Source organism: Sorex fumeus, unplaced genomic scaffold (genome assembly GCF_029834395.1).
Source record: "Sorex fumeus unplaced genomic scaffold, SorFum_2.1 ptg000002l, whole genome shotgun sequence".
NCBI lineage: Eukaryota > Metazoa > Chordata > Mammalia > Eulipotyphla > Soricidae > Sorex > Sorex fumeus.
In genome coordinates this window covers 49321752-49342556 of record NW_026606059.1, presented here as the reverse complement: position 1 = coordinate 49342556, position 20805 = coordinate 49321752, and the positions used below count along the sequence as shown (strand labels likewise).

At 40.1% G+C, this 20805-nt stretch overlaps 1 protein-coding gene across 3 annotated transcripts in view; it reads right to left on the bottom strand.

Annotated features, from left to right (window-relative positions):
• Nucleotides 1-20805, bottom strand: part of ADCY8 (adenylate cyclase 8) — a 257458-nt gene that overhangs the window by 168644 nt on the left and 68009 nt on the right. The window lies entirely within an intron of this gene.

Genomic DNA, 20805 nt, shown 5'->3' with positions numbered 1-20805 from the left:
GCACCAGTATCCCCAGTTTCCCTCCCATCACCCCCCCCACCCCTCAGCATGCCTCTATGGCAGGTGTTTTTCTTCTCTTTTTCTCTCTCTCTTTCTCTCTCCCTCTCTCTCACTCTATCTCTCTTCATTTTGGGCATTATGGTTTGTAATACAGATACTGAAGGGTTATCAGGGATATCCCTATACATACTATTAGCACTCAGTTCTTGTCCAATGTGATCTTTTCCAGCTATTATTGTAACACTGTTCCCTTCTCTATCTTTTCTGCACGTTCTGCACCCCCAAACACACACACACATAGAGTGAGCTTTTCATGATTATAGATGGATACTAGGGAGCATGAAGCACATGTTGTGGGAGGAGTAGTGGGGGCTTTTAGAGTTAGTGGACCAGTGGTATTGTTCACTATGGTAGGAAATACCAGAGGACAAAGTTTTGGAGAAGAAGAGATCCATGTTTGTAGAGTGAATGGAAATTGAATGATTATTTCACGTCATGTCAAATTTCTTCTAGCCTTGAGAAGAGAGGTTTTTTTTCACCCTATTGCCTAACTCTGTAGACTCCTAAGCACTAAACAAGAGTAATTACATTTTAAAATGATTAGTATGAGTTTATTTTATTTTCCTAAATAATTTACAGAGTGGCACCACAACACAGTACTTCTTCCATTAACTGATTGACTAACATCTTACTGACGGAAGTTCCCAACGTGGTAGTTAGTTGACTACCTTCTATGGCTTCCCTTTTGTGTTGTATCTTTTGTTAACTGTAGTGTTTGTTTTCAAACCTGTTACTATCAGTTATTTTTGCTATTGCTATAAATAAATTTGCATATGGTGCAAACAATCAAATGTGATGTAAAAAGAAATCAAACTTTGGTTTCTATGAAATATACTTGGAGTGTGGGCCATAGCCATAGCTAGTGGAGTGTTTGCCTTGTCACTGTCTGTCCTCCCGCTGTTCATCGATATGCTCGAGCGGGCCCAGTAACGTCTCCATTGGAGACTTTTGTTGTTACTGTGTTTGGCATATCGAATACGTCACGGGGAGCTTGCCAGGCTCTGCCGTGCGGGCAAGATACTCTTGGTAGCTTGCCGGGCTCTCCGAGAGGGGCGGAGGAATCGAACTCTGGTCGGACATGTTGGCTGCGTGCAAGGCAAATGCCCTGCCACTGTGCTATCGCTCCACACATGCTAATTGGGTTTAATCCCCAGTATCCTATAAGGTCCTCTAAGCCCTGACAGGCATGATACTTGTGCAGAGTCAGGAGTAAACCCCAAACACAGCTGGGGATGGTCAAAAAAAAAAAAAAAGAAGAAAGAAATACACATGGAGTACTTTTTAAAGTCATTGCTTTTAAAGTTTTCTTTCTAGTAATTAAAAAAATGCTATAATGGTTCTTTACTTCTATAGCCTATCAAGTTTCTTAAAATTATTTGTCAAGAGTCTGGAGGGAAAGTACTAGAGAAAAGTGCATGCCTTACTTTGATCCCCAGCACCACATGCTCCCCAAAGCAGCTCTGCATCCTTCGTCCTTAGCATTGAACCACTGGCCAGTTGAATGGGAATCACTGGAAAGGGCCCTGGGGCCTCCTGATTGCTGCTTGAGAGGGCACACGTTTATATTTTTTGTCCATCCTTTGTGCTTAATTCAAAATAGAGAATGTAACTCATCAATGGACCCACACCTATGGCAGCTGAAACATGTCATTTAAGGTATGACTCATTGAAATTGAAAAAAAACAAAAAAACAAATTGCTTTATCTACTACCTTTAAATATGTCCCCAACTGTATTAAGACAACAAAGCATTTCTTCCCTTCGGCATTTTATGATTGGGCTATATTAGGTTTCCAATTCCAGTTTCTATCATCAGAATTACTTGGACAGATTTATAAGTAAACAAACCCTGTGTGGCTTCCTTGCTTAAAACACTTGCAGACTGGATCAAAGATTGTGAGTGTAGTGATGAGGGCTGATTTTTTCTATCTGAACTGTCTCTAGAAATGTTAATTGTATGCAAATGAGCACAGGGTGATGGCCTTTCTTTGAATCATGATAATATTTAAATTAGTACTGCCCATGGATGCCAAATATAAATAAGAATACAAATAGTAAGGAGAAAAACTAGCTACTAGAACCAGCATGTGTTTGGTGGTAAAGTTCAGGGCTCATTTAGCAGTTCAATAATTCAAAGACTAACTCTTATCTATTAGGGTACCAGTATGTCTACAAATGATTAGGTGCTTTCTGCATACTCCTTCATTATCTCCTCATAACTTAGAGATACAGGGATTAGCGTGCTGAATAGGTGAAGTCCTAAACATTAATAAGCTTAAGTGATACACCCATAGTTAGCTGGATGTGGAAGTTGAAATCTAGGTTTGCTCTCTAAAATTTTACAGTTTCTATCTGCAGTATATGCAAATCTGCTGGAAAGATGGCAAAGAATTAGACAGCCAGAATAGATACTAGAGTTGGCAATACCCACTGGGGTAAACACAATCATTAAAGTGTAGTTAGATGTTACAAGATGGTGAAAGGCTGTTAGCACAGAAATTCTGCTCACTGATCAAATTTTTACTGGCAATTAGAGGAAATTATAATGCAAGTCATGATATTATGTAGAGTGTAAAAAACCCATGCAAACAGAAACTTAATAGATGCCAAGAAAAATAAATAGCATATGACTGGAAACTGTAAGGAGGTTTCTTAAAGGGGAATACTGAGCATCATCTTAGGGTTTTGGTGAGATTTTTCACACTAATAGTCCTAACGTTTGTAGAGTTCTTAATTCTTTAGTTAAAACAACAACTCTTCAAGCATTATGTTACTTGTGTTTCAGAACATTTCTGTGGATTAAGTCAAGAATTATAATTTCAATTTAGAGATGAGAAAATTTACATACAAAAATGGTTCCATAACTTTTTTTGGTGGAGGGAGGCACCAGGTGGTGCTCAGGGCTTACTCCTGGCTCTGCACTCAGGGCTCACTCCTGGTGGGCTTAAGGGACCATATGTGATGTTGGGACGGAACCTGGTCAGCTGTATGGAAGGCAAATACCCTACCTCTTGTACCATTGCTCCAGCCCAATTCCATAAGCTTTTTGGTGTGATCCCAAGAAGCTTGAAACTGAAGTAGACTAAACATCTATGGCAACATTGTTCAGAAGAAATACATATTGAGTCACACAAGAAATTAAAAGCATTCCTAGTACCACATAATTAAGGTAATAGTTATTGGAATCGCAACTATCTCCTCTTATATTTAGAGAGATATATCTATAATAAATCAGATGGTGAATATATGAGTCAACTACTCAGAAACTTCTGAATGAAGACCTTGACCTTGCCATTCTACAGCTATTATTTTTTCTGTTTTCCCTAATAATATGCATAAGTTATTCCTTCCTCTCCAATATCTTCTAGGAAAAAGGAAAAAAAATTAAGCAATTTAATCAGAGACAGAACAGAGAATGAGGGAAAAAAGATAAAATAAGCCCTATGGAAGAAAATAGCACTATGAAATAAAGAATAAAACAAAACAGGACTGAGGATCTATAAGTAAATAGAAAACCTGAACATCTTATACCAATTGAATCTAGCAGGCATTTATGAAATCCTCTAACTAACAATAGCAGAATATGCATTCTTTTCAAGGCTATATGGAACACTCTCCAAGAGAAACTCCACTTATGCCACAAACAAAGTATTTTTTAAATTTAATTGTATTCGCCATACCAGGTAGTTCTCAAGGAATATACTGGGCCCTGTGCTCAAGAGTTATCTCTGGCAGGACTCAGGGACCCATATGTGATACTGGATATCTAAACCAGGGTAGGTTACATGCAGGGCAAGTACCTTACCTCCTATATTATTTGTTTATCTGGGCAGTCTTAATCAATTTAATAATGTTAAAATAACACAATGAATCTTTTATAATCACAAAGATGTAAGACAAGAGATCAATAGAAGAAAGAAAATGAGAATATCCACAAGTGGAAAGTATGCCAGACAGTTAAAATAACCAGATGTTAAAGGAGGAATCACAAAGCATCTGAAAACATCTTGAGACAAATAAAAATAAAAAAAAATATCAAAACTAGATGAAACAGTGGAAGCAGTGCTAGGAGGGAAACAGATTTTAATACTTACACAAAAAAGATGATTTTATTTTATTTATGTAGGAGTACTGCTATTTATTCAGTCACTGGTTAGCTGATTGAATTGGGCAAGAACTCCACCTTACTTTTTTAAAAATTTTTTATAATTTTATTTATTGAATCACAGTGAGAGCAGTTACAAAGCTTTTGGGTTTAAGTCATGGTCATACAATGAAACATCGTACCTTCACCAGTGCCCATTCTCCACCACCAAAACCCCCAGTATACCCCCATCCCGCACACTCCCCCTACCTGTGGGGCAGATGATTTCCGCATTACTCTCTCTCTACTTTGATCACATTCAATATTTTGACACCAGACCCAGCATTATTATTTGGGATTTTATTCCAACACTCAGATCTGCTGAAAAGGCAACAGTAGACAATTTGTTTTCTATTGCTGTTTAAGAATAACATATGATGTCGCGAGGCTGCAGTAGTGGCCGTGAGATTATGAAATTTCAAAATTTTAACACTTAAATCTGGAGGGATTTCTGCCAAAACCTGCCGGGTTCCGAGATTTGTTCCTGAGTCTCTGGGATCATGGCCGTTAATCAGCTTGATCAGGAGGTCAGAAAGGCTGTTCATGGGCAGCGACTCAGGGTCTCATTGGGATGGAGAGGAAAGGGCTGGCTCCACCCCCATCCCGTGAGGCCCTGTGTGGCTCGTCACTGAGGGCCCAAACCTGATTGTCCAATAGCCTCTGGAGGATGGCGGCCACCGAGCCACCTAGGGGAAGCAGGCAGAGAGACAACACCCTTTCCCCTCTGGGGTGGCCTGGCAACAGTAACCTACTGCGGGGTCCAGACGCATTTCTGTCAAAAGCCACTGTGTTCCAAGATTTGTTTCTGAGTCTCTTGGATCATGGCCATTAAGCAGCTTGATCAGGAGCCAGAGAGGCCGTTTGTGGGCGACAACTGGGGGTCTCGAGGAAAGGGCCAGCTCTACCCCCATCCCGTGAGGCCCCGCGTGTCTCGTCACTGTGGGCCCAAACCTGACTGTCCAGTGGCCTCTGGAGGATGGTGGCCACCAGGCCGCAGGAGGAACAGGCCAAGGCACTAAACCTATTCCCACCTTGGTTGGCCCAGCGCCGGTAACTTACTGCAGGGACCGGACGTATTTCTGCCAAAAGCTGTTGTGTTTCGAGATTTGTTTCTGAGTCTCTGAGATCATGGCCATTAAGCAGTTCGATCAGGAACCAGAAAGGCCATGCCTCTAATTATATAGCAGAGCCCGAGGTGGTTTGTGCGTGTGTCTCCCACATACCTAACTTTTGGCCATTTACTTTCTTGGTAAACTTTGCCCTAAGTTTTTGGGGTCTGGCCAAAGGCATAGCAGCAATTTTAGGGTATCTGGAAGTCTGAAGGCGCAATCAGGCTGCTAATGCACTCACCTCACAGGTACAGATTGACCTGCTGGCAGCAAAAAAAGATGATTTTAAATCATAAACTCTACAAGAAAACTAGAAAATATACAACCAGATAAACTGATGAACAAAGTAAATTACAAAAACTATAACAGGTGTAAACAAAATATAGAGGGAGTCAAAGCAATAGTATAGTAGGTAGGGCAACCCCTGAGCACTGCTGGAATGTAGCCACCAAACAAACACCCCCCCACACACAGACACACCCAATATATACAATAGTAAAACAGACACCAGAGATTCTTTCTGACCGTCTGCTCACTGCTTCACCATCCCAGTCATCACCTTCTGGCTGATATCATTGGGCTTATTCTGGAATGGGAGGGAGAACTGCTCCCTATCAGTTGGGTTTCAGCAGCTTCCACACCTGACTTGCACTGTATTAAGAACCCACAGGGTTATGATGCTGCCAACAGGTCAATCTGTACCTGTGGGGTAAACCCATCAGAAACTTGATGGTGCCTTCAGGCTTCCTGATACCCCAGAATAGCTGCTGTGTCTTTTGCCAGATCCCAACAACTTGGGACAAAGTTTACCAAGAAATTGAACACCCAAAAGATAGGTATGTGGGAGCCATGCCCACAAACCACCTCGAGCTCAGCTATATAAACTCATTTATTGGCCTTATCTCAGAGACCCATAGATAAATCTCGAAAGAAACCAAAAGCTACAGTTAATCTTGGGCCCGTACATGGCTGAAGAGACTGGGGTAAATTGAAGGGGGGTGGGTTAGCCTGTGGCTGCCCAAGCAGAGCCCCCAGCAGCCCCTTGCTTCCACAATTCAAAATCGCCACCATACCCCTGGCCTGACTTCACTGTCTCAGGATGGACCTCACCAAGATAATATCAGCTGAGAATTCAGGTATGCGGATTTTGTGACTGAAATCTCTAGGCTTTCATGCAGCTGGGGTGTGTTACTTCCCCCCACTTCCCAATACAAATTGAAGCACTGGCAGTCACCCCCATAAACCAACTCCAGGGCTACCCTGTAAACTCTATTACTGGCCTTGCTTCAGAGACCCATAAATAAATCTCAAAAGAGATCAAAAGCCAGAGACACAGCAGCAAGTCCTGGAAGACACTACAGAGTCAGAGATCTCTCTGGGCGCCATACCAAAATTTCAAGGGGGCAGCCCAGATGGAGCAGGTACACTCTCTCTGCCTACTCCTGATGGAATCCCAGCAACCAAGAGCTTCCACAAGCAAGGCTCAGGAACGTGAATTCCAGGACTAAATCTCCATGCTGCATGGTGGCAGAGGCACCAGGATGTCCCTCCCCGGCTCCTTTACCACTTGTTGGCCTGGATGTCACACTCACAATGTTCCTCCAGGCAACCTCTTAGCACACCAACAGCCCTGGTCCAGAGACAACCAACTGATTCCCAAAATGGATTAGTGCTCTACAGAAATGTCTCTGGAACCCAACCATTTCCACTCTGGGAGTCCAGAAGCACACGGCCACGGCACCCAAGATATTCAAAATAAGCAAGGGACAATATATGATCTAGCATCTGCCCATGGCACGGAGACTTGAATGGTGCTGGAAAAACTTGAGCAGAATATAATGCCCCAAAGTAAAGAGAGAGTATTGGGAAAATTGCCTGCCGTGGAGGCAGAGTGAGGACTGGGATGGGGTGGGGAGCACTGCTATTCTGGGGACATAGTGATGGAAAGTATGCACTAGTGGAGGATGGGTGTTTGATCATTGTACCACTGAATTTCGAACATGAAAACTTTGTAACTGTATCTCATGGTGATTCAATTTAAAAAAAAAGTAAGGTAGAGTCCATTCCCAATTCAAACAGCTTAATCAATGGCTTAATAAATAGCTCCTACTATTATAATAAATATCTCCTACTATTTATTATAATAAATAGCTCCCATTATTATAATAAACAATATTATATCTTGCTAGTCTTTGCTGTGTGGGAGAGATACTCTTGGTAGCTTGTCGGGCTCTCTGAGAGGGGCAGAAGAATCGAACTCGGGTCTGCAGAACTCCTACATTAAAAAAAACCCACACCACAGATCCGGAAGTGACATGTCTACTCAACAAATTACATACTGCTCATAGTTATTCTTCCTGTCATTCTGTGAAGACAGGCTGACAAGATAGACAGCAATCTCTGCTTAATCCCTCGGCATCTTCTAGGGGTTTTAACTACATAGACTCACCCCAGCACAGTAAAAACACTAGAATACCAATGAGAAATATGAAAGGCAAATTAAAAAATGCTCTCCATCACTAATCATCAGAGAAATGCAAATTAAAATGATGAGATAACGCCTTATACCAAAGAGACTGGGAGATGTCAAACATTATAAGAACAACCAGTGCTGATACAGATGCAGGGAGAAAAAGGACTCTCATATATTGTTGATGGGAATTCCAACTGGTCCAGCCTACTTGGAAAACAACATGGGTATTTCTCAAAAAACTAGAAATTGAACTTCCACATGACCCAGCAATACCACTTCTGGGACTATAACCCTTGAGGTGCAAACACACACAGCAGAAATGACACTCTGTACTTGTGTGTTCATTGAAGCACTGCTCAAAATAGCCAGAATCTGGAAACAACCCAAGTGCAAAGAACAGATGACTGCTAAAAGAACTATGATACATATACAAAATGGAATACTATACATCTGTTATAAAAGAAATGAAGTCATGAAATTTGCTTATAAATGGATGATCATGGAGAGTATCATGCTGGATGAACTAAGTCAGAAGGAGAGGGATAAACATAGAATGACTGCATTCATTTGTGGAACATTTACAAAAAAATCCCATAGCATTAGACTAACACCCAAGGACCACGAGGATTGGTCCACAGTTGGAGGCCTTCATCAAGTACTTGGTGGGGGGAGGGCAGTTGGAATACAGAAGGGACCATTATGACAATGATGGATGGGAATGATCTCTCTGGATGTGAGATATGTACTGAAAGTGGGTAAAGAAACAAACATGATGGCCTCTCAATATATGTAGTGCAAACCATAATGCCTGAAAGGAGAGAAAGGTTGAGAGGAAGAGAAGAACAAGAAGAAGAGGGAGAAGGAGGAGGAGGAGGAGAAGAAGGAGAAGAAGAAGGAGAAGAAGAAGAAGAAGAAGAAGAAGAAGAAGAAGAAGAAGAAGAAGAAGAAGAAGAAGAAGAAGAAGAAGAAGAAGAAGAAATAAGAGGGGAGGAGAATGAGGGGGAGAGGAAGAGAAGGAGGGGGAGAAGAAGAAGAAAAAGAATCCCAATCAAAACAGATCAATTATACCATGCCTCCCCAGGAGGGAAGGCATGTCGCTCCCTTCCACCTTTTTCCCCCTGGGCAGCAATATAGTGGCCGCTTCAGAGCTTATTGGAAAGCCAGGTATGAGTCGGCGGTGATGGGGCAACTGCAACCTCATGGAAAGGGGGGCGTTCCCAGCTCATCCTTCATGCCCTACCGAGGTCATGAGTTGCCCCCCATGAGTGGCTCTCCGGCACAGCCATGGCTATAGAGGCCCAAGGATTTACTGCAGACCCCAGCAGCTTGCAGCAGAAAAGTGAGGGACTATGTGTTAATCCATGGTACCATGCCTCCCTGGGAGGAAAAGGGTGTCACTCCCCTCCACCTTTTCCCCCCCGAGCAGCAAGATGGTGGCCGCCTCAGAGCTTATTGGAAAGCCAGGTATGAGCTGGAGGTGACGGGGCAACTGCAACCTCAAGGGAAGGGGGTGTTCCTGGCTTGTCCTTCATGTCCTACTGAGGTCACAAGTTACGGCTCTCCAGCATGGCCATGGCTCCAGAGCCACAGAAACCAACCTTGTAATTATCTGGCTCTTGGCAGAAATCCTTTCAGACTTAATAAGTAAAATATCAGAAATCGAAAACCATGTGGTTCTCATAACCAGCTGATGAGGATTGCATGAAACACACTCTCCAGATCAATAGCAGCAAAGTATCAATTTTTTTTTTAAGCAGTGTCTCAATATTTTTAATGGAGTATCAGATGGTTTTCAACCAGGTACAAAAATAATCCACAGCTGTAGCAGGCACAAATAAAATAAACTTTAGTCATTTGGTATGATCCATAAAAAATATAGACAAATTAGGAAAACTCCAAGAAACATTATACTCAATAAGACATAATTCAAAGACAGTGACAAAATATTGAATTCAGTAAGGTCAAAAAAAAACTATAAGAAAAGGAATGACTGTAAGATGTACAGCAGATATATCAAATAAGAATCTATGACCTAGAAGAATATGGAAGAATACAGTACAAAAACTCAATGAAATAAAAAAACTCACCAAGAATATTCTATCCAGTAAGATTTTCTTTTAGATTTGAAGGAACAATATAGAGCTTCATGGATTGGAACCAGTTCATGAAGTTAATAGCCTTGAAATCAGCTTTGCAAAATGCAGCTCAGATAGAGAAGGGAGCAACAATTAAAGAATCCTCCCAGGATGGGAGATGCATGCTGAAAGCAGACTATATACCGAACATGATTGCCGCTCAATGCCTCTTTTAAATACCACAGCACACAAAAGGAGAGAGAGAACAAAAGAGAATGCCCTGCCACAGAGGCATGGTGGAATGGGGGAAATGAGGGGTGGGAGGGATACTGGGATCAGTGGTGGTGAAAAATGGGCACTGGTGGAGGTACAAGTACTCCATCATTGAAACCCAAGCACAAAAAGTCTACAACTGTACCTCATGGTGTTTCACTAATGAAAATTTAAAAAAAAATAAGAAACCAGTTTTGCAAGAAACATTGAAAGAACTTCTCTAAAGGACAGGAGAGCTTTCTACTATGTGGCATTAAGTATGACATTCATTAATGGTGCCTGTGATTGTCCTCTATGAGATTAAGAAAGGTTAAAAACATATAGCAATTAATCATCACAAATTGACTTTTATTGATTTCTTTTCTTGTTTGTAAAATGAAATTTACAAACTTTCATTTTTTTTATGCTGTTGGATGTTTTCTTCTTGTGGAGTTAAACTAGTGCTTTGTATATCATTGATCACTTGACTTCCCGTTAATTGTCGATTTGCTCGAGTGGGCGCCAGTAACATCTCCATTTGTCCCTGTCACATGCTAATGTAACCCAAAGGTGTCTGTTCGTTCTAGGAACGCAAAGAGCCTCAAACCAATAGTTCATAATCTTGATGAAAAAGTCTGACCATCTGATAGGTGGGCGGCCATGTGGTCTTTTGACATCCCGTGGAATCCAGTTGATAACAGCTCTAGTCCAGTGGTTGTCTCCAAATCTCATTACGTGTCCAGCCCATCTGATTTTTGACGCATTGGCAAATGAGACAGTGTTCCTGGTTCTTGATCGTCGACAGAGGTCAAAACTCTGGATTATTTCTCTCATTTGAGTGAAACGTGATACTCCAAGCATAGCTCTTTCAATTCCTCTTTGGAAGACATGAATAGCATTCTCATCCTGTTTGCGTAGGGCCCAGGTCTCTGAGGCCTATGTTAATGCAGGAAGAACAGTGAAATCAAAGAGATGTGCCCAGAGCCAGAGGTTCTTCGTCCTCTTAGCTATTTCTTCAACGCTCTTGAAGGCGTTCCACTCCGCTCTCTTCCTCCTGTGCAACTCAGGTGCAAGGACATTCGTCATGTTTAATTCTTGACCTAGGTACACATAACTGTTGCATTCGGAGATGATCGTTCCGTTGAGAGTGAATGGAGCGTCAGGAACAAGACTGTTTCTCATAAACATTGTCTTCAATAAGATTCAACTGTAGTCTGGCCTTTCCACACTCTTGGTCTAGGTCGGCCAGCATTTGTGCCATTTGGCTAAGGTTTGGTGTTATTAAAACAATGTCATCAGCAAAGTGGAGGTGGTGTAGTTGCCAATCATATATCTTCACTCCAATTCCTTCCCATTCCAGTTATCGCATGATGTTCTCGAGGGTGGCACTGAAGAGTTTTGGTGAAGTGGTATCACCCTGCCAAACCCCTCTCTTGACATCGATGATTACTTCTTTGTAGAATGGTGAGATCCTGGTAGTGAATCTATAATACAGCTCACAGAGGATCCTGATGTATTGAGTTTGAATGCCCTGATTGGCTAGGGCTTCAATGACTGCTTGAATCTGAACAGAATCAAAGGCCTTCTTTAAATCAATGAACGTTAGACAGAGCGGCATCTTGAACTCCCGAGAAACCTCAATGAGCTTGGTTATCATGTGGATATGGTCGATGGTGTTGAATCCTTTGCGAAACCCGGCTTGCTCGCATGGTTGTCCTTCATCTAGTGTTCTGCCAATCCTATTCAGGATGACTCAAGTGAACAGCTTGTAGATGACAGACAATAGGCAGATTGGGCAATAGTTACCAGTGTTGTGGATGTCTCCTTTCTTGTACAGTAGTACAGTCCTGCTGGTTTTCCATTGGGACGTAACCTTGCATTCATACAGGTAGCGTGTGAAGAGCCGAGTCAGCGTATTGATGAGCACTGATGGCAGATTCTTCAGGTGTTCAGGCCTGATCTCGTCTGGGCCGTGTGCCATTCGTTTCTTTACCGACGAAATGGCGTGTCGGATTTTGGAAGGGAGAACATTGGGAATGACATATCCATCCTGTGGAATTTGGTATGTCGGCAGGTGGACATGATATCATTGATATCAACCCCTTATTGGATTTTGTTTTGTATTCTGGTCACTATTTCTTTTGAGGCCCAAAAACTTCTTAGTTTCAGACAGTCCCATTTGTTTATCTCTGTTTTCACTTGCTTGGCCAGTGGTATGTCATCTTTGAAGATACTGTTAGCTTCAATGTCGTGGAGGGTTTTGCCAACCTTGTCTTCAATGTACCTTATGGGTTCTGGTCTGATGTTGAGGTCTTTAATTCATTTTGATCTTATTTTTGTAAATGGTGTTAGGTAGAGCTCTGAGTCCATTTTTTGCAAGTAGCTGTCCAGTATTGCCAGCACAATTTGTTAAAGAGGCTTTCCTTGCTCCACTTCACATTTCTTGCTCCCTTATCAAAGATTAGATGATCATATATTTGGGGGGAGGTGTTTCAGTATATTCAACGCTTTTCCATTGGTCTGTGGATCTGCCTTTGTTCCAGTACCATGCTGTTTAAATTATTATTGCTTTGTAGTAGAGTTTGAGGTTTGGGAGGTTGATTCTCCCATTTTCTCTTTCCCAAGAATTGCTTGGGAAAGAGAAAATTCATGGGTGTTTATTGTTCCATATGAATTTCAGGAGTGTTTGCTCCATTACTTTGAAGAATGTCATGGCTTTCCTTACAGAAATCACATTGAATTTGGACAATGCCTTGGGGAGTATTGCCATTTTGACAATGTTATTTCTTCCAATCCATGGGCAAAGGATATCTTTCTATTTCTTCATGTCTTCTTTTAGATCCTGAAGTAGTGTTTTGTAGTTTTCTTTGTACAGGTCTTTTAGGTCCTTAGATAAGCTGATTCTTAGGTTCTTGATTTTCTGAGGCACAATTGTGAACAGGATTGTCTTTTTTTCATGTTACTTTCTTCTCTCTCATTATCTGCATATAGGAAAGCTACGGACTTTTTGGTATTGATTTTATAACCTACAATTTTAATATAGAAGTGTACTGTTTCTAGGAGTTTTTTGGTAGAGGTTTTAGGGTTCTCTTAGCATCATATCATCTATGAATAGTGAGGGCTTGATTATTTCCTTTTCTGTTTGAATGCCCTTTATATCTTTTTTGTCTGTTATTGCAAGTACTTTCAGTATTATATTGAACAGAAGTGGAGAGAGTGGGCATCCTTGTCTCGTCCCTGATCTTAGAGGGAAGGCTCTTAGTTTTTCCCCATTGAGGATGATGCTTGCCATAGAATTGTGGAAGATGGTTTTGATTATATTGAGGAAAGTCCTTGATATACCCATTTTGGCCATGGTTTTCATCATAAACGGGTGTTTGATCTTGTCAAATGCTTTCATATGGTTTTTATCTTTACTTTTGTTGATATGATGGATTATGTTGATTGATTTCTGAGTGTCAAACCATCCTTGCATCCCCGGATGAATCCCACTTGGTTCTGGTGTATGATCTTTTTGATGAGTTATTAAATCCAAGTATAAGCGTGCCTAGGGAATGGACATCTTTATGGAATGCATTTGCTGAGATTTCTACTTTTGTTTTTGGAAACATGCAATTCCGGTGTTATCTTCTTGTTCCTCTGTTTCTTTCTTTTTTTTTTTTAATGTAAGGATATTTTATTGGGCTGGAGCGATAGTACAGAGGGTAGGGCGTTTGACTTGCACTCTGCTGGCCAACCCGGCCGACCCAGCCGATCCAGCCAACCTGAGTTCCATTCCTCCGCCCCTCTCAGAGAGCCCGGCAAGCTGTCAAGAGTATCTCATCCGTACGGCAAAGCCTGGAAAGCTACCTGTGACATATTCGATATGCCAAATACAGTAACAACAAAGTCTCCAATGGAGATGTTACTGGGCCCGCTTGAGAAAATCAATGAACAATGGGAGGACAGTGACAGTGACTGTCCTTTCTAATCTTTTTCAACCTGAAATCTATGTTTTCCAATATGAGTAATGCTACCCCACCAATTTTCAGGGGGGTTGTTTGCTTGTAGGATTGTTTTCCATCCTTTGCCTTTGAGTCTGTGTTTGTTCTGACAGTTCAGACGTGTTTCTTGTAGGCAGCAGAATGTTGGGTTCAGTCTCTGAATCCATTTTGCCACTGTGTCTCTTAATTGGTGAATTTAGACCATTGGCGTAATGGGGTTTTGTGTCATCTTTCTGTAAGTATTTGTTGTGCTTGTAGGGGTTTCTCTTGTCTTACAGTAGCCCCCTTTAGCCCTTCTTTTAGGTTTGGTTGTGCGTTTGTGATGTTCCTGAACTGTTGTTTATCCAGAAAATAGTGTACCATTCCTTCGAGTTTGAGTGACAGTTTAGCCAGATAATGTATTATAGGTGAAGCATTCATTTCAGTGAGTTTTTTCATTATATCCCACCATTGCCTTTGGGCTTAGAGGGTTTCCTCTGATACGTCTGCTGTGAATCTAAGAGGTGCTCCTTTACATGTGATTTCCTTCTTTTACCTTGCTGCTTGCAGTATTGTGTCTCTATCCATGGCATCCATCATTCTAACTATGATATGTCTTGGAGTGTTTTTGTTAGGGTCTCTTTTAGCTGGCACACTTTTGGCTACTTGAATCTGGATGCCTGCATTCTCCAGCTCTGGGAAATTTCCAGCAATGATTTTTTAAAAATTTTTGTTAGTGAAACACCATGAGGTACAGCTGTAGACTTACAGATTTTTGTGCTTGGGTTTCAGTTATACAATGATCCAGTACCCATCCCTCCACCAGTGTCCATTCTCCATCATTTACATTTTTTAAAAAATTTTTGTTAGTGAAACACCATAACTGTGACTTTTTCATTGGAATTGCTTCCCTGTCCTTCTGGTACTCCAATGACTCTAATGTTGTTCCTCTTTGAATCATCCTCTAGGACTATGATTCGTCCTAGAGCTACTTTGAGGTCTCTTTCCTTTGTTTGTTGTTGCCTGTAGACTTCATGCAGTTCATTTTCAAGCTCACTGACTCCTTCTTAGGCTGTAGCCATTCTACTGTTGAGGGCACACACTGAGTTTTTTATTACACTACCGAATCCTTTATTCATGACACTTCTGTGCACAGCTTTTCAACTTCTGCTCTCATTTCTTCCTGTAATTTCTCAATTGTTCGATCCATTGTTTCTTTCATGTCCTCCTTTAATTTAATGGATATCTTTCTGTCCCACCATTTCTTTGAGTTCCTTGAACACCTTCAATAGTTCATCTCTGAATTCTTTATTGGAGAGCTCACATTTGTGAGTGATGCTTATTGATGCTTCTGGATTCTTTACATCGTCTTCTCCTTGTGGTGGGAATTTGCACTGTTTCTTCATGTTGTGGTGGTTGTATGGAGACTGAGATGTGACACCAGATTGCTGGGTATGGGTAAAATAACTGCTGCCCCAAATAGGCCATGCCCACTTCTGCAGAGGCCATGCCCCCTGTGGCAGAGGCCACGCCCTCTGCTGCACTGTAGCTGGGGAGCTGGGATCCGGAAGGCTCACACAAACCTGGGCGAGAAACAAAATGGCTGCTGTGCTGGGGATTGGTGGGACGGTCTGGGTCCAAGATGATGGCTGGGACACTGACTTATTTTCTGATAATTCTATTTGCCATTCCTTTAAGCTTTATTCTACCTAGTAATATGAAATGTTACATGCCTGCCAAGGGAGAGGACTGGAGCGGGGAAGAGAATCTGGGGATATTGGTAGAGAGTAAGGGCCATTGCTGTTGGGATTGGTGTTGGAACATTGTATGTCTGAAACAATTCCATCATCAACAACTTTGTAAATCATGGTGTTTCAATAAACATTCCAAAAAATATAACTAAAGGACTCTTTGCTCATTGCATCACCAGATACAAAACGCATTAGAAATACAGAACTAAGTGTTTCATGTGATTTATTGAATAGTAGCTATGACAAAAAGAACAGTAAAATAAAATAAATCTGAGTCTAGCCAAATTTTGCTTATTTTTATATTTTAAAGTAACAAAAACTAAAAACTAGAGAACTAAAATAACTAAATTAGAAATTTAAAAGAGCACATTAAAGTTGCTACTATAAAAATGATTATCAAATGCTATAAACAATTGCATGTCAATAACTTGGTAATTAATATGAACTGAACAAATTTCTGAAAATATATAACTTATCAATATTGAGTCATGAGAAATTAAAAAATTCAAACAGACCTGAACTAGTAAGGCTAATGAATCAGTAATGAGAAGCTTTCCACAAAGAAAATCCTGGAACCAGAGTGCTGCACTGAAATTCTTCCAAATTATTAATGAATTTGTACAAATTCTCCATAAACTTACAAAAAAACTGAATGAGGAAGTGCTTTCAATTTTTATATTTTCTCTGAGGCCAACATCACTTGATCACTTGACATCCCTTTACTCATCGATTTGCTCGAACGGGCACCAGTAACATCTCCATTTGTCCCTGTCACGTGCTATTGTAGCCCAAAAGTTTCTGCTCATTCTAGGAAGAGCCTCTAGGCAAAGAGCCTCAAATCAATCATTCATCTTGACGAAGAAATATGACCATTTCGTAGGTGGGAGGCCACGCAATCTTCTGACGTCTCGTGGAATCCAGTAGGTAATGGCTCTAGTCCAGCGGTTGTCTCCAAATCTCATTATGTGTCCAGCCCATCTGATTTTCGATGCCTTGGCAAACGAGACAGCATCCCTGATTCTTGATCGTTGATGGAGGTTGGAACTCCGGATTCTTTCTCTCATTTGAGTGAAGCGGGTTACTCCAAGCATAGCTCTTTCGATTCCTCTTTGGGAGACCCAAATAGTGTTCTCATCCTGTTTTCATAGGGCCCAGGTCTCTGAGGCGTATGTTAATGCAGGAAGAACAGTGAAATCGAAGAGATGTGCCGGGAGTCAGAGGTTCTTCGTCCTGTTAGCTATTTCTTTGATGCTCTTGAAGGCCTTCCAAACCGCTCTCTTCCTCCTGTGCAACTCAGGTGCCAGGTCATTCGTCATGTTGACTTCTTGTCTAGGTACATATAACGGTTGCATTCGGAGATGGTAGTTCTGTTGAGAGCGGATGGAACATCAGGAATGAAACTGTTTCTCATAAACATGGTCTTTGTGAAATTCAGCTGTAGTCCGACCTTTCCACACTCACGGTTGAAGTTGGCCAGCATTTGAGGCCAACATCTGATACCAAAACCAGATGGAAACAATATAAGGAAAAAAAACAATAGAACTATATTTTTAAAGAATATGCAAACATTGTCAATAAAATACCAGAAAAAGGACAATACAGTACATTTTTACACCTTCACCAATTGCAATTTGTTCCTGGAATTCAAGGATTTATAAAAATTAGTATAATATATTGCAACAACAAAATAAAGAACACAACCATATAATCACCTCAAATAAAGAGGAAAAATACACTTGATTTATGATACAGCATTCTCTTGTGATTAAAAACACTTGAATTAGAAAAAAGCAAAGAAGCTACTTTAACATCATAAAGGACATTTATAAAAAGCCTACTGGTAAATTATACCCCAGAGTAAAAATTTGAAGCCTTTTTCTTTAAGGCCAGGAAAAAAACTTGTATGGCTTTTTTAAAAATTTCTATTTAACAGAATGTTGGAAGTTCTAGTCAGAGTAATTAGGAAAGTAAAAGAAGTTAGGTACCTAAAATGGAAATGAGAAAGCAAAATTATCTCTGTTCAAGACAAAAATGACTATTTAATGTTAGAAAATGTTAGGAAATGTTAGGAAACCCTAAAATGATTCCACAAAAATACTGCTAGAATATTTAATTACAATATTTATTAAAACAACAAATTAAAACAGCAAAATTTCAGGAAATAAAACTAGGCACAAACAATTTAAAAAGAAATAATGGAAACAATTTTATTTACAATGGTATGAAATTACATATCTAAGAGCCACTGAACGGAAAGATTATAAACAGTAAACTACTTTAAAAGAAATTAGAAATGAGACAACATATTTTGCTCACAAGGCATAAAACTTAGTATTGCTGAGGGGTCAATACTTCTTTGTGCATTTTCTCACAGAATCTTTTGTTTGTGTTCAGGCCATAGCTGATGGTGCTCAGTGATCACAGGTTGCTCCTAGTGGTGTTCAGGCACTATGGACCTAGACCTCACATGCACAAAGGATGACTTTATCTCACTGAGCTTTCTCTCTGCCTTCTGGATATTTCCTGAGAATTAGAGAAACCCATCCTAAAATATATGTCATCTAAAAGAATATAAATTGCCAAATTAGTTTTGAAAGACAATCAAATTCCTGATTTTCAAAACTTATTGCAAAGATACAGTAATTAAGACAGTGTGGCATTGGCATCATGACAAACATATGGGACAACACAGTTAAATAGCCCAAAAGTAAACTCTTGCATATATGCTAAATAATTTCCCACAAGGGTAAACATGACCATTTACCAAGAGAAAGAAGAATCTATTCAAAAATTGATGATAAAAGTTATTAAAGAGATTTATTTTGAATCTAAATACAAAATTTCTTTTTAGTGTTACACTGTGAATTGACTGTATATTTTGAATTCACAGCTCAACTAAATTTGAACGAGGTCCATTTCAGAACCCATACATGTAACTAGTGGCTTCTCTATTGGACAAAGCAGAGAAATTTTGGCTTCTTATTTTTCAGACAGAGTAAACTGACTTACAAACACAGATTCAGAGAGAAGGAAGAAGGGAATATGATGAGGGGAAAAATAGGAGTACGCTCATCAGAACTCTGGTAGGACATGGTACCATAAAAGGGACTATAGAAGAACCTGGGTGATAGAACTACAAAAATTCCCAGATCCCAGTGAATCTTACAGTAATCTATATGAAGTCTGCTTACAGTAACTCTGACCATTGGCAGAGCAATATAGCTATTGCTATTAGCAGCACACTGAGCAGAATATGAGAGATATCTCAGTGCCTGCAAATGGGCAACCCCAATCATAAGGTAGAGACAAGGAGGCCCATTTATGCACAATAAATATGAGTTTCCTAGGAAACAGAGAATGGCAGGGATGGATCAAGATTGCATTTGGAGGTAAACCAGGGAATAATTATCAACTAAAAAAAATTATAGAATGTATTGCATGTTCACTAATGTGGATGGAGTGTTTGAGTACATGAATAAATGTAGCAAGTGACATGACTAAAGAGTTAAGCTGGATCCAGCAGTGGATAAGCTTCATTGGTAAAGAAAATTGGCTTCTATTCTATGGGAGTAGCAATCCATGGGGGTAAGGGTGTGGTTAGTGTGAGGTCTTATATAACCAAAAGGGTCACTAAGGGATGTTCCTGACAGACATTGGACTCTGTGGTGGGGTTTTGAGATGTGAATTAGTTATACGCTTCACCTCTCAAATGAACCAGTTGAGAAATAGATTTGTGAGGCAGATAGGAATCAAGAGAGTTACTCTATTACTGGCAAAGGAGTAAGAACTTTGATGTGGAGTGAACATTATCTTCCTTTTCCATTTTTCTGTTCCAGTGGTGCTTTCTCCCTACTCAGAAACAGAGTAGCTGAGTTCCTCTGGAGCCTACTGTGGCATTGGGTTCCCTCTGGGAACGAGCCTACAGGCATAGATTGACTTTTTCTCAGAGAGTCTCTATACTCCCATGCCACAAAAGGCTGGTCAATGAATATAACACACAGGAATCTGACTTTCTGCAGTATGAAACAGGGAAGAAATAGAAAGAGAAACAACAAAGCTTTCAGCTGTAGACATTAGCATAATGTCCAATGTGGGAAGAAACAAAATGTTTAATTTTTTTCCCAGAGGAAATTTAGCTTGGTAAATATAAAGTGGGTATACCACTTACACTAATTAGAAATCTGTCAACACCAGTTAGAAAGTAATTTTGTGGGATGGCATAACTAAACAATTTTATAAAATAAGTATAGGGAAAGTTAGTACATACATATATGGTGGCAAAAGAACCAATGGGAATTGGCACTATAATGGCTATGAATTGGTCAGGTATAAAGTAGGATGTGTAGTGTTCAAAAGGAATTATTGTATCACTACTATTAAAGAAGAAGAAATAGGCAGATATTAACTGAGTGTTACCTGTGGGATACAAAGCTGTCCAGAAGGATGCTAATGACAGACAACTTATGATCAAAAGAAGGTGATATTAGAGGTCTTTGAGAAAAACTAGAGGTATTAGAGGTACTATGGGAAAAACTGGAAGCAATGATGGGAAAATGACAGATACTCTGCACCCCAAACAGAGATAAGATAAAAATGACTACTTCATGGCTAAATTTAAAATAATATAAAATAGTCATACTGACTGTATTTTGTTTGGTAGATGTGTGGCTAATGATTTTTGAGTAACAAAATACATCTATCACCACAGGAAATTCTACAGAATAAAAAGAGCACTAGACACTGGAGAATGAAGGTGATTGGAATAACATTTCACTTTCTTCTATAAAGGCTAAAGGGAATATAAGTGAATTCATGAAAGGAAGTGAAATGAAACTATGAAAGAATGGAGCTAGGGGCAGAGTAGGATTTTAAAGAAGATTCCTACAGATAATTCATTGAAAATTCTTTCAGTTCTATTTAGGTAGAACTTCTGTTTTAAATTAGATGAATCTTAGACATAAGTAATTTATTTAAATTAGC